Genomic DNA, 20,933 nt, shown 5'->3' on the forward strand with positions numbered 1-20,933 from the left:
AAGTGTCTCCTCAGTGTGTTCCCATTTCCTTAGAAACAGTGTATTTGCTGGGAGAAAAGTGCATTACTGTGCGCTTTCACCGTTCAGCAAATACATGTGTAGAAGCACAGCGCTAGCAGAAACGACCGTTTCTCGACGTTTTCTAACTCAGGGAACAAGTTGCACACTTCTGAGATGCATTTGGGCAACTTTGTCAGAAATGAGTTTTTTGCCTAAAGAGACATGCCTATTTGCGCAGTAGTACAGATTCTGAGTATGTAACTGGGCTTGATGAAATCAGCATTTCTCTTGCTTCCCTGTGCGTAGGGAAGCTCAGTTTTAGTCACAGTAGCTCCCACAAGTGTCTCCTCAGTGTGTTCCCAGTTCCTTAGAAACAGTGTATTTGCTGGGAGAAAAGTGCATTACTGTGCGCTTTCACCATTCAGCAAATACATGTGTAGAAGCACAGCGCTAGCAGAAACGAATGTTTCTCGACGTTTTCGACTCAGGGAACAGGTTGCACACTTCTGAGATGCATTTGGGTAACTTTGTCAGAAATGAGTTTTTTGCCTACAGAGACATGCCTATTTGCGCAGTAGTACAGATTCTGAGTATGTAACTGGGCTGGATGAAATCAGCATTTCTCTTGCTTCCCTGTGCGTAGGGAAGCTCAGTTTTAGTCACAGTAGCTCCCACAAGTGTCTCCTCAGTGTGTTCCCAGTTCCTTAGAAACAGTGTATTTGATGGGAGGAAAGTTCATTACTGTGCGCTTTCACCGTTCAGCAAATACATGTGTAGAAGCACAGCGCTAGCAGAAACGAACGTTTCTCGACGTTTGCTAACTCAGGGAACAGGTTGCACACTTCTGAGATGCGTTTGGGCAACTTTGTCAGAAATGAGTTTTTTGCCTACAGAGACATGCCTATTTGCGCAGTAGTACAGATTCTGAGTATGTAACTGTTCTTGATGAAATCAGCACTTCTCTTGCTTCCCTGTGCGTAGGGAAGCTCAGTTTTAGTCACAGTAGCTCCCACAAGTGTCTCCTCAGTGTGTTCCCATTTCCTTAGAAACAGTGTATTTGCTGGGAGAAAAGTGCATTACTGTGCGCTTTCACCGTTCAGCAAATACATGTGTAGAAGCACAGCGCTAGCAGAAACGACCGTTTCTCGACGTTTTCTAACTCAGGGAACAAGTTGCACACTTCTGAGATGCATTTGGGCAACTTTGTCAGAAATTAGTTTTTTGCCTACAGAGACATGCCTATTTGCGCAGTAGTACAGATTCTGAGTATGTAACTGGGCTGGATGAAATCAGCATTTCTCTTGCTTCCCTGTGCGTAGGGAAGCTCAGTTTTAGTCACAGTAGCTCCCACATGTGTCTTCTCAGTGTGTTCCCATTTCCTTAGAAACAGTGTATTTGCTGGGAGAAAAGTGCATTACTGTGCGCTTTCAGCGTTCAGCAAATACATGTGCAGAAGCACAGCGCTAGCAGAAACGAACGTTTCTCGACATTTTCTAACTCAGGGAAGAAGTTGCACACTTCTGAGATGCATTTGGGCAACTTTGTCAGAAATGAGTTTTTTGCCTAAAGAGACATACCTATTTGCGCAGTAGTACAGATTCTGAGTATGTAACTGGGCTTGATGAAATCAGCATTTCTCTTGCTTCCCTGTGCATAGGGAAGCTCAGTTTTAGTCACAGTAGCTCCCACAAGTGTCTCCTCAGTGTGTTCCCATTTCCTTAGAAACAGTGTTTTTGCTGGGAGAAATGTGCATTACTGTGCGCTTTCACCGTTCAGCAAATACTTTTGTAGAAGCACAGCGCTAGCTGAAACGACCGTTTCTCGACGTTTTCTAACTCAGGGAACAAGTTGCACACATCTGAGATGCATTTGGGCAACTTTGTCAGAAATGAGTTTTTTGCCTACAGAGACATGCCTATTTGCGCAGTAGTACAGATTCTGAGTATGTAACTGGGCTTGATGAAATCAGCATTTCTCTTGCTTCCCTGTGCGTAGGGAAGCTCAGTTTTAGTCACAGTAGCTCCCACAAGTGTCTTCTCAGTGTGTTCCCAGTTCCTTAGAAACACTGTATTTGCTGGGAGAAAAGTGCATTACTGTGCGCTTTCACCATTCAGCAAATACATGAGTAGAAGCAGAGCGCTAGCAGAAACGAATGTTCCTCGACGTTTTCTAACTCAGGGAACAAGTTGCACACTTCTGAGATGCATTTGGGCAACTTTGTCAGAAATGAGTTTTTTGCCTACAGAGACATGCCTATTTGCGCAGTAGTACAGATTCTGAGTATGTAACTGTTCTTGATGAAATCAGCACTTCTCTTGCTTCCCTGTGCGTAGGGAAGCTCAGTTTTAGTCACAGTAGCTCCCACAAGTGTCTCCTCAGTGTGTTCCCATTTCCTTAGAAACAGTGTATTTGCTGGGAGAAAAGTGCATTACTGTGCGCTTTCACCGTTCAGCAAATACATGTGTAGAAGCACAGCGCTAGCAGAAACGACCGTTTCTCGACGTTTTCTAACTCAGGGAACAAGTTGCACACTTCTGAGATGCATTTGGGCAACTTTGTCAGAAATTAGTTTTTTGCCTACAGAGACATGCCTATTTGCGCAGTAGTACAGATTCTGAGTATGTAACTGGGCTGGATGAAATCAGCATTTCTCTTGCTTCCCTGTGCGTAGGGAAGCTCAGTTTTAGTCACAGTAGCTCCCACATGTGTCTTCTCAGTGTGTTCCCATTTCCTTAGAAACAGTGTATTTGCTGGGAGAAAAGTGCATTACTGTGCGCTTTCAGCGTTCAGCAAATACATGTGCAGAAGCACAGCGCTAGCAGAAACGAACGTTTCTCGACATTTTCTAACTCAGGGAAGAAGTTGCACACTTCTGAGATGCATTTGGGCAACTTTGTCAGAAATGAGTTTTTTGCCTAAAGAGACATACCTATTTGCGCAGTAGTACAGATTCTGAGTATGTAACTGGGCTTGATGAAATCAGCATTTCTCTTGCTTCCCTGTGCGTAGGGAAGCTCAGTTTTAGTCACAGTAGCTCCCACAAGTGTCTCCTCAGTGTGTTCCCATTTCCTTAGAAACAGTGTTTTTGCTGGGAGAAATGTGCATTACTGTGCGCTTTCACCGTTCAGCAAATACTTTTGTAGAAGCACAGCGCTAGCTGAAACGACCGTTTCTCGACGTTTTCTAACTCAGGGAACAAGTTGCACACATCTGAGATGCATTTGGGCAACTTTGTCAGAAATGAGTTTTTTGCCTACAGAGACATGCCTATTTGCGCAGTAGTACAGATTCTGAGTATGTAACTGGGCTTGATGAAATCAGCATTTCTCTTGCTTCCCTGTGCGTAGGGAAGCTCAGTTTTAGTCACAGTAGCTCCCACAAGTGTCTTCTCAGTGTGTTCCCAGTTCCTTAGAAACAGTGTATTTGCTGGGAGAAAAGTGCATTACTGTGCGCTTTCACCATTCAGCAAATACATGAGTAGAAGCAGAGCGCTAGCAGAAACGAATGTTCCTCGACGTTTTCTAACTCAGGGAACAAGTTGCACACTTCTGAGATGCATTTGGGCAACTTTGTCAGAAATGAGTTTTTTGCCTACAGAGACATGCCTATTTGCGCAGTAGTACAGATTCTGAGTATGTAACTGTTCTTGATGAAATCAGCACTTCTCTTGCTTCCCTGTGCGTAGGGAAGCTCAGTTTTAGTCACAGTAGCTCCCACAAGTGTCTCCTCAGTGTGTTCCCATTTCCTTAGAAACAGTGTATTTGCTGGGAGAAAAGTGCATTACTGTGCGCTTTCACCGTTCAGCAAATACATGTGTAGAAGCACAGCGCTAGCAGAAACGACCGTTTCTCGACGTTTTCTAACTCAGGGAACAAGTTGCACACTTCTGAGATGCATTTGGGCAACTTTGTCAGAAATTAGTTTTTTGCCTACAGAGACATGCCTATTTGCGCAGTAGTACAGATTCTGAGTATGTAACTGGGCTGGATGAAATCAGCATTTCTCTTGCTTCCCTGTGCGTAGGGAAGCTCAGTTTTAGTCACAGTAGCTCCCACATGTGTCTTCTCAGTGTGTTCCCATTTCCTTAGAAACAGTGTATTTGCTGGGAGAAAAGTGCATTACTGTGCGCTTTCAGCGTTCAGCAAATACATGTGCAGAAGCACAGCGCTAGCAGAAACGAACGTTTCTCGACATTTTCTAACTCAGGGAAGAAGTTGCACACTTCTGAGATGCATTTGGGCAACTTTGTCAGAAATGAGTTTTTTGCCTAAAGAGACATACCTATTTGCGCAGTAGTACAGATTCTGAGTATGTAACTGGGCTTGATGAAATCAGCATTTCTCTTGCTTCCCTGTGCGTAGGGAAGCTCAGTTTTAGTCACAGTAGCTCCCACAAGTGTCTCCTCAGTGTGTTCCCATTTCCTTAGAAACAGTGTTTTTGCTGGGAGAAATGTGCATTACTGTGCGCTTTCACCGTTCAGCAAATACTTTTGTAGAAGCACAGCGCTAGCTGAAACGACCGTTTCTCGACGTTTTCTAACTCAGGGAACAAGTTGCACACATCTGAGATGCATTTGGGCAACTTTGTCAGAAATGAGTTTTTTGCCTACAGAGACATGCCTATTTGCGCAGTAGTACAGATTCTGAGTATGTAACTGGGCTTGATGAAATCAGCATTTCTCTTGCTTCCCTGTGCGTAGGGAAGCTCAGTTTTAGTCACAGTAGCTCCCACAAGTGTCTTCTCAGTGTGTTCCCAGTTCCTTAGAAACACTGTATTTGCTGGGAGAAAAGTGCATTACTGTGCGCTTTCACCATTCAGCAAATACATGAGTAGAAGCAGAGCGCTAGCAGAAACGAATGTTCCTCGACGTTTTCTAACTCAGGGAACAAGTTGCACACTTCTGAGATGCATTTGGGCAACTTTGTCAGAAATGAGTTTTTTGCCTACAGAGACATGCCTATTTGCGCAGTAGTACAGATTCTGAGTATGTAACTGTTCTTGATGAAATCAGCACTTCTCTTGCTTCCCTGTGCGTAGGGAAGCTCAGTTTTAGTCACAGTAGCTCCCACAAGTGTCTCCTCAGTGTGTTCCCATTTCCTTAGAAACAGTGTATTTGCTGGGAGAAAAGTGCATTACTGTGCGCTTTCACCGTTCAGCAAATACATGTGTAGAAGCACAGCGCTAGCAGAAACGACCGTTTCTCGACGTTTTCTAACTCAGGGAACAAGTTGCACACTTCTGAGATGCATTTGGGCAACTTTGTCAGAAATTAGTTTTTTGCCTACAGAGACATGCCTATTTGCGCAGTAGTACAGATTCTGAGTATGTAACTGGGCTGGATGAAATCAGCATTTCTCTTGCTTCCCTGTGCGTAGGGAAGCTCAGTTTTAGTCACAGTAGCTCCCACATGTGTCTTCTCAGTGTGTTCCCATTTCCTTAGAAACAGTGTATTTGCTGGGAGAAAAGTGCATTACTGTGCGCTTTCAGCGTTCAGCAAATACATGTGCAGAAGCACAGCGCTAGCAGAAACGAACGTTTCTCGACATTTTCTAACTCAGGGAAGAAGTTGCACACTTCTGAGATGCATTTGGGCAACTTTGTCAGAAATGAGTTTTTTGCCTAAAGAGACATACCTATTTGCGCAGTAGTACAGATTCTGAGTATGTAACTGGGCTTGATGAAATCAGCATTTCTCTTGCTTCCCTGTGCGTAGGGAAGCTCAGTTTTAGTCACAGTAGCTCCCACAAGTGTCTCCTCAGTGTGTTCCCATTTCCTTAGAAACAGTGTTTTTGCTGGGAGAAATGTGCATTACTGTGCGCTTTCACCGTTCAGCAAATACTTTTGTAGAAGCACAGCGCTAGCTGAAACGACCGTTTCTCGACGTTTTCTAACTCAGGGAACAAGTTGCACACATCTGAGATGCATTTGGGCAACTTTGTCAGAAATGAGTTTTTTGCCTACAGAGACATGCCTATTTGCGCAGTAGTACAGATTCTGAGTATGTAACTGGGCTTGATGAAATCAGCATTTCTCTTGCTTCCCTGTGCGTAGGGAAGCTCAGTTTTAGTCACAGTAGCTCCCACAAGTGTCTTCTCAGTGTGTTCCCAGTTCCTTAGAAACACTGTATTTGCTGGGAGAAAAGTGCATTACTGTGCGCTTTCACCATTCAGCAAATACATGAGTAGAAGCAGAGCGCTAGCAGAAACGAATGTTCCTCGACGTTTTCTAACTCAGGGAACAAGTTGCACACTTCTGAGATGCATTTGGGCAACTTTGTCAGAAATGAGTTTTTTGCCTACAGAGACATGCCTATTTGCGCAGTAGTACAGATTCTGAGTATGTAACTGTTCTTGATGAAATCAGCACTTCTCTTGCTTCCCTGTGCGTAGGGAAGCTCAGTTTTAGTCACAGTAGCTCCCACAAGTGTCTCCTCAGTGTGTTCCCATTTCCTTAGAAACAGTGTATTTGCTGGGAGAAAAGTGCATTACTGTGCGCTTTCACCGTTCAGCAAATACATGTGTAGAAGCACAGCGCTAGCAGAAACGACCGTTTCTCGACGTTTTCTAACTCAGGGAACAAGTTGCACACTTCTGAGATGCATTTGGGCAACTTTGTCAGAAATTAGTTTTTTGCCTACAGAGACATGCCTATTTGCGCAGTAGTACAGATTCTGAGTATGTAACTGGGCTGGATGAAATCAGCATTTCTCTTGCTTCCCTGTGCGTAGGGAAGCTCAGTTTTAGTCACAGTAGCTCCCACATGTGTCTTCTCAGTGTGTTCCCATTTCCTTAGAAACAGTGTATTTGCTGGGAGAAAAGTGCATTACTGTGCGCTTTCAGCGTTCAGCAAATACATGTGCAGAAGCACAGCGCTAGCAGAAACGAACGTTTCTCGACATTTTCTAACTCAGGGAAGAAGTTGCACACTTCTGAGATGCATTTGGGCAACTTTGTCAGAAATGAGTTTTTTGCCTAAAGAGACATACCTATTTGCACAGTAGTACAGATTCTGAGTATGTAACTGGGCTTGATGAAATCAGCATTTCTCTTGCTTCCCTGTGCGTAGGGAAGCTCAGTTTTAGTCACAGTAGCTCCCACAAGTGTCTCCTCAGTGTGTTCCCATTTCCTTAGAAACAGTGTTTTTGCTGGGAGAAATGTGCATTACTGTGCGCTTTCACCGTTCAGCAAATACTTTTGTAGAAGCACAGCGCTAGCTGAAACGACCGTTTCTCGACGTTTTCTAACTCAGGGAACAAGTTGCACACTTCTGAGATGCATTTGGGCAACTTTGTCAGAAATGAGTTTTTTGCCTACAGAGACATGCCTATTTGCGCAGTAGTACAGATTCTGAGTATGTAACTGGGCTTGATGAAATCAGCATTTCTCTTGCTTCCCTGTGCGTAGGGAAGCTCAGTTTTAGTCACAGTAGCTCCCACAAGTGTCTTCTCAGTGTGTTCCCAGTTCCTTAGAAACACTGTATTTGCTGGGAGAAAAGTGCATTACTGTGCGCTTTCACCATTCAGCAAATACATGAGTAGAAGCAGAGCGCTAGCAGAAACGAATGTTCCTCGACGTTTTCTAACTCAGGGAACAAGTTGCACACTTCTGAGATGCATTTGGGCAACTTTGTCAGAAATGAGTTTTTTGCCTACAGAGACATGCCTATTTGCGCAGTAGTACAGATTCTGAGTATGTAACTGTTCTTGATGAAATCAGCACTTCTCTTGCTTCCCTGTGCGTAGGGAAGCTCAGTTTTAGTCACAGTAGCTCCCACAAGTGTCTCCTCAGTGTGTTCCCATTTCCTTAGAAACAGTGTATTTGCTGGGAGAAAAGTGCATTACTGTGCGCTTTCACCGTTCAGCAAATACATGTGTAGAAGCACAGCGCTAGCAGAAACGACCGTTTCTCGACGTTTTCTAACTCAGGGAACAAGTTGCACACTTCTGAGATGCATTTGGGCAACTTTGTCAGAAATTAGTTTTTTGCCTACAGAGACATGCCTATTTGCGCAGTAGTACAGATTCTGAGTATGTAACTGGGCTGGATGAAATCAGCATTTCTCTTGCTTCCCTGTGCGTAGGGAAGCTCAGTTTTAGTCACAGTAGCTCCCACATGTGTCTTCTCAGTGTGTTCCCATTTCCTTAGAAACAGTGTATTTGCTGGGAGAAAAGTGCATTACTGTGCGCTTTCAGCGTTCAGCAAATACATGTGCAGAAGCACAGCGCTAGCAGAAACGAACGTTTCTCGACATTTTCTAACTCAGGGAAGAAGTTGCACATTCTGAGATGCATTTGGGCAACTTTGTCAGAAATGAGTTTTTTGCCTAAAGAGACATACCTATTTGCGCAGTAGTACAGATTCTGAGTATGTAACTGGGCTTGATGAAATCAGCATTTCTCTTGCTTCCCTGTGCGTAGGGAAGCTCAGTTTTAGTCACAGTAGCTCCCACAAGTGTCTCCTCAGTGTGTTCCCATTTCCTTAGAAACAGTGTTTTTGCTGGGAGAAATGTGCATTACTGTGCGCTTTCACCGTTCAGCAAATACTTTTGTAGAAGCACAGCGCTAGCTGAAACGACCGTTTCTCGACGTTTTCTAACTCAGGGAACAAGTTGCACACATCTGAGATGCATTTGGGCAACTTTGTCAGAAATGAGTTTTTTGCCTACAGAGACATGCCTATTTGCGCAGTAGTACAGATTCTGAGTATGTAACTGGGCTTGATGAAATCAGCATTTCTCTTGCTTCCCTGTGCGTAGGGAAGCTCAGTTTTAGTCACAGTAGCTCCCACAAGTGTCTTCTCAGTGTGTTCCCAGTTCCTTAGAAACACTGTATTTGCTGGGAGAAAAGTGCATTACTGTGCGCTTTCACCATTCAGCAAATACATGAGTAGAAGCAGAGCGCTAGCAGAAACGAATGTTCCTCGACGTTTTCTAACTCAGGGAACAAGTTGCACACTTCTGAGATGCATTTGGGCAACTTTGTCAGAAATGAGTTTTTTGCCTACAGAGACATGCCTATTTGCGCAGTAGTACAGATTCTGAGTATGTAACTGTTCTTGATGAAATCAGCACTTCTCTTGCTTCCCTGTGCGTAGGGAAGCTCAGTTTTAGTCACAGTAGCTCCCACAAGTGTCTCCTCAGTGTGTTCCCATTTCCTTAGAAACAGTGTATTTGCTGGGAGAAAAGTGCATTACTGTGCGCTTTCACCGTTCAGCAAATACATGTGTAGAAGCACAGCGCTAGCAGAAACGACCGTTTCTCGACGTTTTCTAACTCAGGGAACAAGTTGCACACTTCTGAGATGCATTTGGGCAACTTTGTCAGAAATGAGTTTTTTGCCTACAGAGACATGCCTATTTGCGCAGTAGTACAGATTCTGAGTATGTAACTGGGCTGGATGAAATCAGCATTTCTCTTGCTTCCCTGTGCGTAGGGAAGCTCAGTTTTAGTCACAGTAGCTCCCACATGTGTCTTCTCAGTGTGTTCCCATTTCCTTAGAAACAGTGTATTTGCTGGGAGAAAAGTGCATTACTGTGCGCTTTCAGCGTTCAGCAAATACATGTGCAGAAGCACAGCGCTAGCAGAAACGAACGTTTCTCGACATTTTCTAACTCAGGGAAGAAGTTGCACACTTCTGAGATGCATTTGGGCAACTTTGTCAGAAATGAGTTTTTTGCCTAAAGAGACATACCTATTTGCGCAGTAGTACAGATTCTGAGTATGTAACTGGGCTTGATGAAATCAGCATTTCTCTTGCTTCCCTGTGCGTAGGGAAGCTCAGTTTTAGTCACAGTAGCTCCCACAAGTGTCTCCTCAGTGTGTTCCCATTTCCTTAGAAACAGTGTTTTTGCTGGGAGAAATGTGCATTACTGTGCGCTTTCACCGTTCAGCAAATACTTTTGTAGAAGCACAGCGCTAGCTGAAATGACCGTTTCTCGACGTTTTCTAACTCAGGGAACAAGTTGCACACATCTGAGATGCATTTGGGCAACTTTGTCAGAAATGAGTTTTTTGCCTACAGAGACATGCCTATTTGCGCAGTAGTACAGATTCTGAGTATGTAACTGGGCTTGATGAAATCAGCATTTCTCTTGCTTCCCTGTGCGTAGGGAAGCTCAGTTTTAGTCACAGTAGCTCCCACAAGTGTCTTCTCAGTGTGTTCCCAGTTCCTTAGAAACACTGTATTTGCTGGGAGAAAAGTGCATTACTGTGCGCTTTCACCATTCAGCAAATACAAGAGTAGAAGCAGAGCGCTAGCAGAAACGAATGTTCCTCGACGTTTTCTAACTCAGGTAACAAGTTGCACACTTCTGAGATGCATTTGGGCAACTTTGTCAGAAATGAGTTTTTTGCCTACTGAGTCATGTCTATTTGCGCAGTAGTACAGATTCTGAGTATGTAACTGGGCTGGATGAAATCAGCATTTCTCTTGCTTCCCTGTGCGTAGGGAAGCTCAGTTTTAGTCACAGTAGCTCCCACAAGTGTCTCCTCAGTGAGTTCCCAGTTCCTTAGAAACAGTGTATTTGCTGGGAGAAAAGTGCATTACTGTGCACTTTCACCATTCAGCAAATACATGTGTAGAAGCACAGCGCTAGCAGAAACGACCGTTTCTCGACGTTGTCTAACTCAGGGAACAGGTTGCACACTTCTGAGATGCATTTGGGCAACTTTGTCAGAAATGAGTTTTTTGCCTACAGAGACATGCCTATTTGCGCAGTAGTACAGATTCTGAGTATGTAACTGGGCTTGATGAAATCAGCATTTCTCTTGCTTCCCTGTGCGTAGGGAAGCTCAGTTTTAGTCACAGTAGCTCCCACATGTGTCTCCTCAGTGTGTTCCCATTTCCTTATAAACAGTGTTTTTGCTGGGAGAAATGTGCATTACTGTTCGCTTTCAACGTTCAGCAAATACATGTGTAGAAGCACAGCGCTAGCTGAAACGACCGTTTCTCGACGTTTTCTAACTCAGGGAACAAGTTGCACACTTCTGAGATGCATTTGGGCAACTTTGTCCGAAATGAGTTTTTTGCCTACAGAGACATGCCTATTTGCGCAGTAGTACAGATTCTGAGTATGTAACTGTTCTTGATGAAATCAGCTTTTCTCTTGCTTCCCTGTGCGTAGGGAAGCTCAGTTTTAGTCACAGTAGCTCCCACAAGTGTCTCCTCAGTGTGTTCCCAGTACCTTAGAAACAGTGTATTTGCTGGGAGAAAAGTGCGTTACTGTGGGCTTTCACCGTTCAGCAAATACATGTGTAGAAGCACAGCGCTAGCAGAAATGACCGTTTCTCGACGTTTTCTAACTCAGGGAACAAGTTGCACACTTCTGAGGTGCATTTGGGCAACTTTGTCAGAAATGAGTTTTTTGCCTACAGAGACATGCCTATTTGCGCAGTAGTACAGATTCTGAGTATGTAAATGGGCTTGATGAAATCAGCATTTCTCTAGCTTCCCTGTGGGTAGGGAAGCTCAGTTTTAGTCACAGTAGCTCCCACAAGTGTCTCTTCAGTGTGTTCCCATTTCCTTAGAAACAGTGTATTTGCTGGGAGAAAAGTGCATTACTGTGCGCTTTCACCGTTCAGAAAATACATGTGTAGAAGCACAGCGCTAGCTGAAACGATCGTTTCTCGACGTTTTCTAACTCAGGGAACAAGTGGCACACTTCTGAGATGCATTTGGGCAACTTTGTCAGAAATGAGTTTTTTGCCTAAAGAGACATGCCTATTTGCGCAGTAGTACAGATTCTGAGTAGGTAACTGGGCTTGATGAAATCAGCATTCTCTTGCTTCCCTGTGCGTAGGGAAGCTCAGTTTTAGTCACAGTAGCTCCCACAAGTGTCTCCTCAGTGTGTTCCCATTTCCTTAGAAACAGTGTATTTGCTGGGAGAAAAGTGCATTACTGTGCGCTTTCACCGTTCAGCAAATAAATGTGTAGAAGCACAGCGCTAGCAGAAACGAACGTTTCTCGACGTTTTCTAACTCAGGGAACAAGTTGCACACTTCTGAGATGCATTTGGGTAACTTTCTCAAAAATGATTTTTTTGTCTACAGAGACATGCCTATTTGCGCAGTAGTACAGATTCTGAGTATGTAACTGGGCTTGATGAAATCAGCATTTCTCTTGCTTCCCTGTGCGTAGGGAAGCTCAGTTTTAGTCACAGTAGCTCCCACAAGTGTCTCCTCAGGTTGTTCCCAGTTCCTTAGAAACAGTGTATTTGCTGGGAGAAAAGTGCATTACTGTGTGCTTTCACCGTTCAGCAAATACATGTGTAGAAGCACAGCGCTAGCTGAAACGACCGTTTCTCAACGTTTTCAACTCAGGGAACAAGTGGCACACTTCTGAGATGCATTTTGGCAACTTTGTCAGAAATGAGTTTTTTGCCTACAGAGACATGCCTATTTGCGCAGTAGTACAGATTCTGAGTATGTAACTGGGCTTGATGAAATCAGCATTTCTCTTGCTTCCCTGTGGGTAGGGAAGCTCAGTTTTAGTCACAGTAGCTCCCACAAGTGTCTCCTCAGTGTGTTCCCATTTCCTTAGAAACAGTGTATTTGCTGGGAGAAAAGTGCATTACTGTGCGCTTTCACCGTTCAACAAATACATGTGTAGAAGCACAGTGCTAGCTGAAACGACCGTTTCTCGACGTTTTCTAACTCAGGGAACAAGTGGCACACTTCTGAGATGCATTTGGGCAACTTTGTCAGAAATGAGTTTTTTGCCTACAGAGACATGCCTATTTGCGCAGTAGTACAGATTCTGAGTATGTAACTGGGCTTGATGAAATCAGCATTCTCTTGCTTCCCTGTGCGTAGGGAAGCTCAGTTTTAGTCACAGTAGCTCCCACAAGTGTCTCCTCAGTGTGTTCCCATTTCCTTAGAAACAGTGTATTTGCTGGGAGAAAAGTGCATTACTGTGCGCTTTCATCCTTCAGCAAATACATGTGTAGAAGCACAGCGCTAGCAGAAACGAACGTTTCTCGACGTTTTCTAACTCAGGGAACAAGTTGCACACTTCTGAGATGCATTTGGGCAACTTTGTCAGAAATGAGTTTTTTGCCTACAGAGACATGCCTATTTGCGCAGTAGTACAGATTTTGAGTATGTAACTGGGCTTGATGAAATCAGCATTCTCTTGCTTCCCTGTGCGTAGGGAAGCTCAGTTTTAGTCACAGTAGCTCCCACAAGTGCCTCCTCAGTGTGTTCCCAGTTCCTTAGAAACAGTGAATTTACTGGGAGAAAAGTGCATTACTGTGCGCTTTCACCGTTCAGCAAATACATGTGTAGAAGCACAGCGCTAGCAGAAACGACCGTTTCTCCACGTTTTCTAACTCAGGGAACAAGTTGCACACTTCTGAGATGCATTTGGTCAACTTTGTCAGAAATGAGTTTTTTGCCTACAGATTCATGCCTATTTGCGCAGTAGTACAGATTCTGAGTATGTAACTGGGCTTGATGAAATCAGCATTTCTCTTGCTTCCCTGTGCGTGGGGAAGCTCAGTTTTAGTCACAGTAGCTCCCACAAGTGTCTCCTCAGTGTGTTCCCTGTTCCTTAGAAGCAGTGTATTTGCTGGGAGAAAAGTGCATTACTGTGCGCTTTCACCGTTCTGCAAATACATGTGTAGAAGCACAGCGCTAGCAGAAATGAACGTTTCTCGACGTTTTCTAACTCAGGGAACAAGTTGCACACTTCTGAGATGCATTTGGGCAACTTTGTCAGAAATGAGTTTTTTGCCTACAGAGACATGCCTATTTGCGCAGTAGTACAGATTCTGAGTATGTAACTGGGCTTGATGACATCAGCATTTCTCTTGCTTCCCTGGGCGTAGGGAAGCTCACTTTTAGTCACAGTAGCTCCCACAAGTGTCTCCTCAGTGTGTTCCCATTTCCTTAGAAACAGTGTATTTGCTGGGAGAAAAGTGCATTACTGTGCGCTTTCACCGTTCAGCAAATACATGTGTAGAAGCACAGCGCTAGCAGAAACGACCGTTTTTCGACGTTTTCTAACTCAGGGAACAAGATGCACACTTCTAAGATGCATTTGGGCAACTTTGTCAGAAATGAGTTTTTTGCCTACAGAGACATGCCTATTTGTGCAGTAGTACAGATTCTGAGTATGTAACTGGGCTTGATGAAATCAGCATTTCTCTTGCTTCCCTGTGCGTAGGGAAGCTCAGTTTTAGTCACAGTAGCTCCCACAAGTGTCTCCTCAGTGTGTTCCCATTTCCTTAGAAACAGTGTATTTGCTGGGAGAAAAGTGCATTACTGTGCGCTTTCACCGTTCAGCAAATACATGTGTAGAAGCACAGCGCTAGCAGAAACGAACGTTTCTCGACGTTTTCTAACTCAGGGAACAAGTTGCACACTTCTGAGATGCATTTGGGCAACTTTGTCAGAAATGAGTTTTTTGCCTACAGAGACATGCCTATTTGCGCAGTAGTACAGATTCTGAGTAGGTAACTGGGCTTGATGAAATCAGCATTTCTCTTGCTTCCCTGTGCGTAGGGAAGCTCAGTTTTAGTCACAGTAGCTCCCACAAGTGTCTCCTCAGTGTGTTCCCAGTTCCTTAGAAACAGTGTATTTGCTGGGAGAAAAGTGCATTACTGTGCGCTTTCACCGTTCAGCAAATACATGTGTAGAAGCACAGCGCTAGCAGAAACTACCGTTTCTCGACGTTTTCTAACTCAGAACAAGTTGCACACTTCTGAGATGCATTCGGGCAACTTTCTCAAAAATGATTTTTTGTCTACAGAGACATGCCTATTTGCGCAGTAGTACAGATTCTGAGTATGTAACTGGGCTTGATGAAATCAGCATTTCTCTTGCTTCCCTGTGCGTGGGGAAGCTCAGTTTTAGTCACAGTAGCTCCCACAAGTGTCTCCTCAGTGTGTTCCCTGTTCCTTAGAAGCAGTGTATTTGCTGGGAGAAAAGTGCATTACTGTGCGCTTTCACCGTTCTGCAAATACATGTGTAGAAGCACAGCGCTAGCAGAAATGAACGTTTCTCGACGTTTTCTAACTCAGGGAACAAGTTGCACACTTCTGAGATGCATTTGGGCAACTTTGTCAGAAATGAGTTTTTTGCCTACAGAGACATGCCTATTTGCGCAGTAGTACAGATTCTGAGTATGTAACTGGGCTTGATGACATCAGCATTTCTCTTGCTTCCCTGGGCGTAGGGAAGCTCACTTTTAGTCACAGTAGCTCCCACAAGTGTCTCCTCAGTGTGTTCCCATTTCCTTAGAAACAGTGTATTTGCTGGGAGAAAAGTGCATTACTGTGCGCTTTCACCGTTCAGCAAATACATGTGTAGAAGCACAGCGCTAGCAGAAACGACCGTTTTTCGACGTTTTCTAACTCAGGGAACAAGATGCACACTTCTAAGATGCATTTGGGCAACTTTGTCAGAAATGAGTTTTTTGCCTACAGAGACATGCCTATTTGTGCAGTAGTACAGATTCTGAGTATGTAACTGGGCTTGATGAAATCAGCATTTCTCTTGCTTCCCTGTGCGTAGGGAAGCTCAGTTTTAGTCACAGTAGCTCCCACAAGTGTCTCCTCAGTGTGTTCCCATTTCCTTAGAAACAGTGTATTTGCTGGGAGAAAAGTGCATTACTGTGCGCTTTCACCGTTCAGCAAATACATGTGTAGAAGCACAGCGCTAGCAGAAACGAACGTTTCTCGACGTTTTCTAACTCAGGGAACAAGTTGCACACTTCTGAGATGCATTTGGGCAACTTTGTCAGAAATGAGTTTTTTGCCTACAGAGACATGCCTATTTGCGCAGTAGTACAGATTCTGAGTAGGTAACTGGGCTTGATGAAATCAGCATTTCTCTTGCTTCCCTGTGCGTAGGGAAGCTCAGTTTTAGTCACAGTAGCTCCCACAAGTGTCTCCTCAGTGTGTTCCCAGTTCCTTAGAAACAGTGTATTTGCTGGGAGAAAAGTGCATTACTGTGCGCTTTCACCGTTCAGCAAATACATGTGTAGAAGCACAGCGCTAGCAGAAACTACCGTTTCTCGACGTTTTCTAACTCAGAACAAGTTGCACACTTCTGAGATGCATTTGGGCAACTTTGTCAGAAATGAGTTTTTTGCCTACAGAGACATGCCTATTTGCGCAGTAGTACAGATTCTGAGTATGTAACTGGGCTTGATGACATCAGCATTTCTCTTGTTTCCCTGTGCGTAGGGAAGCACAATTTTACTCACAGTAGCTCCCACAAGTGTCTCCTCAGTGTGTTCCCATTTCCTTATAAACAGTGTATTTGCTGGGAGAAAAGTGCATTACTGTGCGCATTCACTGTTCAGCAAATAAATGTGTAGAAGCACAGCGCTAGCAGAAACGAACGTTTCTCGACGTTTTCTAACTCAGGGAACAAGTTGCACACTTCTGAGATGCATTTGGGTAACTTTCTCAAAAATGATTTTTTTGTCTACAGAGACATGCCTATTTGCGCAGTAGTAGAGATTCTGAGTATGTAACTGGGCTTGATAAAATCAGCATTTCTCTTGCTTCCCTGTGCGTAGGGAAGCTCAGTTTTAGTCACAGTAGCTCCCACAAGTGTCTCTTCAGTGTGTTCCCAGTTCCTTAGAAACAGTGTATTTTCTGGGAGAAAAGTGCATTACTGTGCGCTTTCACAGTTCAGCAAATACATGTGTAGTAGCCCAGCGCTAGCAGAAACGAACTTTTCTCGACGTTTTCTAACTCAGGGAACAAGTTGCACACTTCTGAGATGCATTTGGGTAACTTTCTCAAAAATGATTTTTTTGTCTACAGAGACATGCCTATTTGCGCAGTAGTACAGATTCTGAGATTGTAACTGGGCTTGATGACATCAGCATTTCTCTTGCTTCCCTGTGCGTAGGGAAGCTCAGTTTTAGTCACAGTAGCTCCCACAAGTGTCTCCTCAGTGTGTTCCCATTTCCTTAGAAACAGTGTATTTGCTGGGAGAAAAGGGCATTACTGTGCGCTTTCACCGTTCAGCAAATACATGTGTAGAAGCACAGCGCTAGCAGAAACGACCGTTTCTCGACGTTTTCTAACTCAGGGAACAAGTTGCACACTTCTGAGATGCATTTGGGCAACTTTGTCAGAAATGAGTTTTTTGCCTACAGAGACATGCCTATTTGCGCAGTAGTACAGATTCTGAGTAGGTAACTGGGCTTGATGAAATCAGCATTTCTCTTGCTTCCCTGTGCGTAGGGAAGCTCAGTTTTAGTCACAGTAGCTCCCACAAGTGTCTCCTCAGTGTGTTCCCATTTCCTTAGAAACAGTGTATTTGCTGGGAGAAAAGTGCATTACTGTGCGCTTTCACCATTCAGCAAATACATGTGTAGAAGCACAGCGCTAGCAGAAACTACCGTTTCTCGACGTTTTCTAACTCAGGGAACAAGTTGCACACTTCTGAGATGCATTTGGGCAACTTTGTCAGAAATGAGTTTTTTGCCTACAGAGACATGCCTATTTGCGCAGTAGTACAGATTCTGAGTAGGTAACTGGGCTTGATGAAATCAGCATTTCTCTTGCTTCCCTGTGCGTAGGGAAGCTCAGTTTTAGTCACAGTAGCTCCCACAAGTGTCTCCTCAGTGTGTTCCCAGTTCCTTAGAAACAGTGTATTTGCTGGGAGAAAAGTGCATTACTGTGCGCTTTCACCGTTCAGCAAATACATGTGTAGAAGCACAGCGCTAGCAGAAACTACCGTTTCTCGACGTTTTCTAACTCAGGGAACAAGTTGCACACTTCTGAGATGCATTTGGGCAACTTTGTCAGATGAGTTTTTTGCCTACAGAGACATGCCTATTTGCGCAGTAGTACAGATTCTGAGTATGTAACTGGGATTGATGACATCAGCATTTCTCTTGCTTCCCTGTGCGTAGGGAAGCTCTGTTTTACTCACAGTAGCTCCCACAAGTGTCTCCTCAGTGTGTTCCCATTTCCTTAGAAACAGTGTATTTGCTGGGAGAAAAGTGCATTACTGTGCGCTTTCACCGTTCAGCAAATACATGTGTAGAAGCACAGCGCTAGCTGAAACGACCGTTTCTCGACGTTTTCTAACTCAGGGAACAAGTTGCACACTTCTGAGATGCATTTGGGCAACTTTGTCAGAAATGAGTTTTTTGCCTACAGAGACATGCCTATTTGCCCAGTAGTACAGATTCTGTGTATGTAACTGGGCTTGATGAAATCAGCATTTCTCTTGCTTCCCTGTGTGTAGGGAAGCCCAGTTTTAGTCACAGTAGCTCCCACAAGTGTCTCCTCAGTGTGTTCCCATTTCCTTAGAAACAGTGTATTTGCTGGGAGAAAAGTGCATTACTGTGCGCTTTCACCGTTCAGAAAATACATGTCTAGAAGCACAGCGCTAGCAGAAACGAACGTTTCTCGACGTTTTCTAACTCAGGGAACAAGTTGCACACTTCTGAGATGCATTTGGGCAACTTTGTCAGAAATGAGTTTTTTGCCTACAGAGACATGCCTATTTGCGCAGTAGTACAGATTCTGAGCATGTAACTGGGCTTGATGAAATCAGCATTCTCTTGCTTCCTTGTGCGTAGGGAAGCTCAGTTTTAGTCACAGTAGCTCCCACAAGTGTCTCCTCAGTGTGTTCCCATTTCCTTAGAAACAGTGTATTTGCTGGGAGAAAAGTGCATTACTGTGCGCTTTCACCGTTCAGTAAATACATGTGTAGAAGCACAGTGCTAGCAGAAACGACCGTTTCTCGACGTTTTCTAACTCAGGGAACAATTTGCACACTTCTGAGATGCATTTGGGCAACTTTGTCAGAAATGAGTTTTTTGCCTACAGAGACATGCCTATTTGCGCAGTAGTACAGATTCTGAGTATGTAACTGGGCTTGATGAAATCAGCATTTCTCTTGCTTCCCTGTGCGTAGGGAAGCTCAGTTTTAGTCACAGTAGCTCCCACAAGTGTCTCCTCAGTGTGTTCCCATTTCCTTAGAAACAGTGTATTTGCTGGGAGAAAAGTACATTACTGTGCGCTTTCACCGTTCAGCAAATACATGTGTAGAAGCACAGCGCTAGCAGAAACGACCGTTTCTCGACGTTTTCTAACTCAGGGAACAAGTTGCACACGTCTGAGATGCATTTGGGCAACTTTGTCAGAAATGAGTTTTTTGCCTACAGAGACATGCCTATTTGCGCAGTAGTACAGATTCTGAGTAGGTAACTGGGCTTGATGAAATCAGCATTCTCTTGCTTCCCTGTGCGTAGGGAAGCTCAGTTTTAGTCACAGTAGCTCCCACAAGTGTCTCCTAAGTGTGTTCCCGGTTCCTTAGAAACAGTGTATTTGCTGGGAGAAAAGTGCATTACTGTGCGCTTTCACCGTTCAGCAAATACATGTGTAGAAGCACAGCGCTAGCAGAAACGAACGTTTCTCGACGTTTTCTAACTCAGGGAACAAGTTGCACACTTCTGAGATGCATTTGGGCAACTTTGTCAGAAATGAGTTTTTTGCCTTCAGATTCATGCCTATTTGCGCAGTAGTACAGATTCTGAGTATGTAACTGTGCTTGATGAAATCAGCATTTCTCTTGCTTCCCTGTGCATAGGGAAGCTCACTTTTAGTCACAGTAGCTCCCACAAGTGTCTCCTCAGTGTGTTCCCATTTCCTTAGAAACAGTGTATTTGCTGGGAGTAAAGTGCATTACTGTGCGCTTTCACCGTTCAGCAAATACATGTGTAGAAGCACAGCGCTAGCAGAAACGACCGTTTTTCGACGTTTTCTAACTCAGGGAACAAGATGCACACTTCTAAGATGCATTTGGGCAACTTTCTCAAAAATGAGTTTTTTGCCTTAAGAGACATGCCTATTTGTGCAGTAGTACACATTCTGAGTATGTAACTGGGCTTGATGAAATCAGCATTTCTCTTGCTTCCCTGTTCGTAGGGAAGCTCAGTTTTAGTCACAGTAGCTCCCACAAGTGTCTCCTCAGTGTGTTCCCATTTCCTTAGAAACAGTGTATTTGCTGGGAGAAAAGTGCATTACTGTGCGCTTTCACCGTTCAGCAAATACATGTGTAGAAGCACAGCACTAGCAAAAACGAATGTTTCTCGACGTTTTCTAAGTCAGGGAACAAGTTGCACACTTCTGAGATGCATTTGGGCAACTTTGTCAGAAATGAGTTTTTTGCCTACAGAGACATGCCTATTTGCGCAGTAGTACAGATTCTGAGTATGTAACTGGGCTTGATGAAATCAGCATTTCTCTTGCTTCCCTGTGCGTAGGGAAGCTCAATTTTACTCACAGTAGCTCCCACAAGTGTCTCCTCAGTGTGTTCCCAGTTCCTTAGAAACAGTGTATTTGCTGGGAGAAAAGTGCATTACTGTGCGCTTTCACCGTTCAGCAAATACATGTGTAGAAGCACAGCGCTAGCAGAAACGACCGTTTCTCGACGTTTTCTAACTCAGGGAACAAATTGCACACTTCTGAGATGCATTTGGGCAACTTTGTCAGAAATGAGTTTTTTGCCTACAGAGACATGCCTATTTGCGCAGTAGTACAGATTCTGAGTATGTAACTGGGCTTGATGAAATCAGCATTTCTCTTGCTTCCCTGTGCGTAGGGAAGCTCAGTTATAGTCACAGTAGCTCCCACAAGTGTCTCCTCAGTGTGTTCCCATTTCCTTAGAAACAGTGTATTTGCTGGGAGAAAAGTGCATTACTGTGCGCTTTCACCGTTCAGCAAATACATGTGTAGAAGCACAGCGCTAGCTGAAACGACCGTTTCTCGACGTTTTCTAACTCAGGGAACAAGTGGCACACTTCTGAGATGCATTTGGGCAACTTTGTCAGAAATGAGTTTTTTGCCTACAGAGACATGCCTATTTGCGCAGTAGTACAGATTCTGTGTATGTAACTGGGCTTGATGAAATCAGCATTTCTCTTGCTTCCCTGTGCGTAGGGAAGCCCAGTTTTAGTCACAGTA

Source organism: Acomys minous (assembly GCF_964271855.1).
Source record: "Acomys minous genome assembly, contig: scaffold_26, whole genome shotgun sequence".
Taxonomy (NCBI): domain Eukaryota; kingdom Metazoa; phylum Chordata; class Mammalia; order Rodentia; family Muridae; genus Acomys; species Acomys minous.